Source organism: Elephantulus edwardii, unplaced genomic scaffold (assembly GCF_000299155.1).
Source record: "Elephantulus edwardii isolate Elephantulus edwardi_28Jun2011 unplaced genomic scaffold, EleEdw1.0 scaffold00076, whole genome shotgun sequence".
Lineage (NCBI taxonomy): Eukaryota > Metazoa > Chordata > Mammalia > Macroscelidea > Macroscelididae > Elephantulus > Elephantulus edwardii.
Genome location: NW_006399826.1, coordinates 7138259 through 7143114, shown reverse-complemented (window position 1 = coordinate 7143114; position 4856 = coordinate 7138259).

The following is a 4856-nucleotide window of genomic DNA, read 5'->3' as shown; positions in this document are numbered from 1 at the left end:
GAGCAGGGTTTAGGGCTGTTGTACATAGGGTCACTATGAGTCGCAAGGGACTCGACGGCACATAACAATAACAACAAGAACAATAATCATCCCATATCTGACTCTCTAGAGGGTTTTCAAAGGTAGTAAATCACACAGGAAGATATTGTTCATCTTTCTCCAGAGCAGCTGGTAGATTTGAATCACAAGCATTTAGGATTGCAGTGTAGCTTCTTACCACTAGACCTCCAGTGCTCCCTACATATAATTTGTTTTCCTTCAGAAAGAGGAAGATATCATTTGTTTAGCTAAACTTCAGTCATATATTGTAAAGCATACAAATTCTAAAAGTAAGGTCTCAGAAATGGCCTGAAGATTTTTAAAGATACTCATGAAATCAAAGAATTCACCTATCACAGAATAACCGAGCTCCACAATTAGAAATTAGTGTATAATTTGTAACAGAAGACTAACTGTGAGCATTAACAAAAGTTATGGGTTGTTGGGTTTTTCTTTATCTGTATATCCAGGCTTATTGCTTAAGACTATCATGGGGTGATATATTATTCAGGTCTGTTTATTGAAAGATAACAAAAACCAGATCAAAATTGATTAAACAAAAAGCAGATTTCAACATAAGTGCCAAGAATATGTCAAGGAGCACAAGGGCAGGGATCAAGTTGAATCCCAGGGATGCACTGGGCCCAGGGCTGAAATTTAATTACTACTCTCTCGTTCCCTCTCATATCTGTTCTTTTATAATTAGCCTTCCTCACCTTTCTGTCTACAGATGTTTGCTTTGCAATCCAGTCCACATAACAGGAAAAGACTGGTCGTTCCTCTAGTGTTATTGTACCATTCAAAACCCAGTCAGAGACAAGTGTGTCTTTGGTGAGTTTCAAATTTCTCAAGAAACAGTGATAGATTAATATTAGATGTTTAACCATGGAACCACTAACTATATCTATGCAAATGATGTACAATTACAGGAAAAAAACCTTTCTACTGTAATCATGAGAATTGAGGTGGTGTGGGTGAGAAAGTTGCAAGACAAAATTTTTTTTTAAAAATCACTTTTTTAAAAAAAAATTTTATTTATTTTTCCACTTTTTGTTATTTTAACTCACAGAAGGAGAGTTGGGCAATGTCTAAGGATGACGTTTTTGAGTGTGGTGCTAGAGAAGAATATTGAACATACCAGGAATTGCCAGGCAAGCAAATTGGTCTGTCTTAGAGAGTGTGAAACAACGATTCTCTTTGAAAGCTGGAATTTTGAATCTCAGTCTTCCATACTGTGGGCATGTGGCCAAGTGAGACTGGTCCTTGGAGAAGGACATCATGCTTGGAAGGGTAGAGAGACAGCACAGGGGAGGAAGGGTCCGGATGCGATGGATTGACATGATAACTGGGGCCATGGTATTAGGTGTGTCAGAGTCAGTGAGACTGGCCCAGGGTAGGCCAGGGTTCAGAGCTGTTATACATAGGGTTGCTATGAGCCACAGGCACATAACAATAACAAGGTTTTCTAAATGCACACGTCCTTCCCTACAAGAACTGTTTGCCTAATTTATCTCTATTATGCTTTAACAGAATGGAACAATGGTTGGGGGTATTACCATCTCTCACTCTTTCATCTCTTTCTCTCATTCTAGTTCTCTAAGTCTTTTTCTACCTCTCTCTCTCTGTCTCTCTCACACACACACACACACACACACACACACTTGCATACATTCCTGACAAAAGGGTTGAAAGTAAGTAGGTAACCAGAGAGAAAAGTGAACTTGCTTCATTAAAAAACAAAACACAAGGGAGCTCTGGTGGCCTAGTGGCAAGAAACTGCACTGCAATCCCAGAGGCATATGGTTCAAATCCACCAGAAGCTCTGCTGCAGAAGGAGGGGGAATCTCCTCCTGTACCTGTCAGAACCAATTTGATGGTACACACAAAAAGGAATAGAAACAAAGCAAAACAAAAACAAAACAATAAAAAAAAACCCCACAAAAAACAAAGCAAAACCCACCAAAACACAGAAAACCAAAAACACCAACAAAACAAAAAGCTGATGTGTCTTTGTTCTTGGTTAAAATGCTCATCAGATAACATTTACAAGGACATCATGCTTGGGAGGGTGGAGGGACGGCGCAGGAGGGGAAGGCCCTCTGTGAGGTGGATTGATTCAGTGTCTGGGATAATTGGGATGGGAGTGTCAGAGACAGTGTGATTGGCACAGGACAGAGCAGAGTTTAGGGCTGTTGTCCATAGGGTCGCTATGAGTCACAAGTGACTCGATGGCATATAACAACAGCAACAACAATTTACTATCTGTCTATACAATCATCTGATCATCCATAGAAACAAATTCCAACTGCAACATTCACAATTCTCCATTTCTCAAGATTTAAGGAGCGCCATAGAGGCTCTGGAAGTGTCACTCCTATGGAGTCCCGCTGCTAAACCAAAGTCAGTGCTGCTCTGTGGTCTGAATCTGCCGGAGGCTCCAAGGGAAGAAAATAAGTAAGCCTCTCTGGTGCAATTTATATCCTCTGAAGCCTTGCTGGAGAGTTAGCTATGAATTACTTCTAATTTGATGGCAATGGAAGTGAGCAATTTACAAGTTGAGGCAGAAAGAAGGGAAGAAGAAATACAACTGGGAAGAGAGGAAACCTTCCCTTGACCTTGAGAAGGAAATCTGAACAACTAAACCTGAAGTCTCTGCTTCCTTGTCCCCCGCAGTTCCACCCAGAAAGGCAACCCCTTTGCTCCCTTTCTGAAGCTTAACACCTGCCTGGTGAGATTCAAAATGTTTATGCTGCAAGCAAGGCAACCTTTTTCATTGTTTGCCAATCTGTGTCAGATTCAATCTAGATCTGTAAACATCAGTGCATTGTCGATTCTGATGCAATTTCCTTACATTTACCGGACAGGTTTTGTATTTGTGGCTGGGTTTTTTGTTTTGTTTCTTTTTTTTTTTTCTTTCTTCCTTCTTTTTCTCACCCCTGTCTTTTTTGAGTAATCTAAGAATTGAAAAAAAAAGCACCCTTGAACCAATTGGTCAATTGATTAACAAATTAACTGCTAAATAATGGATTGGGTTCTGTCTACATGGTGACAGGGTGCCCAGAATAAAATATGTCTCTACAATACTTCCTTGAACACATGCCTAACAAAGCAACACTTGCTTTTTCAAACTAGTTTACACAAATGCCTAGAAACCAAATAGAAAAACATAGGCCGATAATATTTTATCATTCATACAAGCTGAACAGAAATGGGCATTACGCTGAGAAATGAACAAAACTCGTTTTCTTTCAAATTAAATTTTAATGTAGCAGAACTTTACATGATCCTTTGAACATAAATAAATGCGGGAAGACAACAAAATATTATCCAGTGCTAATTATACCATTTATACTGAACATGGTGTAAAAGTACACAAGAAATAATGTTACTAAATAGACAAAAAAAATTAGAATAAAAAGGATTGCAGAAGGAATGGGAGGATGACAGAATCATATAATGAAGTTTGTGTTATGTAAGAATCATCCTTTGCAATTTTTCAAGTCTTAGTTATTTACTTAAAGTCTTTTAGTCTGGAATAAAGATGATATGAATAATCATCAGAAGCCAAGGCTGTGGCTCAGAAACCTAGTCAAAAAGGACATAATACGGAAAAAGAAGGGCTGTATATTAAAAGGGGGAATTTGGGGACTGCTCTTTACTGATAATATTCACACAACTGCTGCAAGGAACATCTCAGAGAAGACACAGGCTCTGTCCCCAGGCTCACAGTCTCCATGCATTTGGGGTGGTTGAGACTGACGATGCTGAGGGGTACTAGTGAATTTATGTTAGAACAATATGCAAATCACCAGTACAGAGGATTTCCACAACCTGAAGATTCTCAAGCAGTGTCAGTAATATAAGAAATGAGCTTTCTGTTCTGAATCTAGATTGTGACACAGTTGATTTAGAAACTAGAAAATACCTCAAAAAATAAAAATCTAGGCTTTTGTTTCATTTTAATGTATATATTATTGAGCAAAAGGTATAGCTGCTGTATGGATAATCTATATGATGTATGCTTTTGGAATAGCTGGCGGGGGTAGTCATGGAAAAATTTGGCTTTTAGCATCCACAGAATTGTATGGAATACATTGATGTCATTGTTAGGTGCCATTGAGTCACCTACAATCCACAGCAAACCTCTGAACAATAGATCAGAACTGTGTCATCTGTAATGCCATGTCCACATCACCACTATGCTCAAGCCTATTGTTACAGTCATCATATAAGTACACCTTATTGATGTCTTCCTATCGTTCCCTGCCCTCTATCTTTGGTCGTATTGCCAAGAGAGACTCTTCTTTGGCAAAAGAAAAAGACATCATGTTGGAATACATTGACAGCACAACGGTAGATAAGTGAGAAAAAAGTATTGATCAGAATATTGTTAAGGGTATGATCTTAGCGGTAATTAGGTTTTGATGTTGGTAGATAGAGTGTGATTGGGTAGAAAGAAAACATATTAAGAATGGGTCTAGAATTAAATATTAGCTTTCAAGAACTGTGCTCCTACTAATCATGAATAAGTAGCCAAGACTGTTATATGTATATTTAAATGTGCTGTAGCATTCCTAATAAGGAAGTACCAGCAGTCACAAGGTCAGAAGAGATATTACTTTGTGCAAGTCTGCTGTCAGGGAACCTCTCAAAGATGCTGAAGCGCAATGATGTCAGTTTGAAGACTAAGGTGGCTCATCGAACACCATATAGATTTGACCCCAAAAGAAAAACATCAAGGCATATCATAGTTAAATTTGCCAGAACTAAGGATAAGGAGAGAATCCTGAAAGCAGCAAGGGAGAAACAAAGAGTAA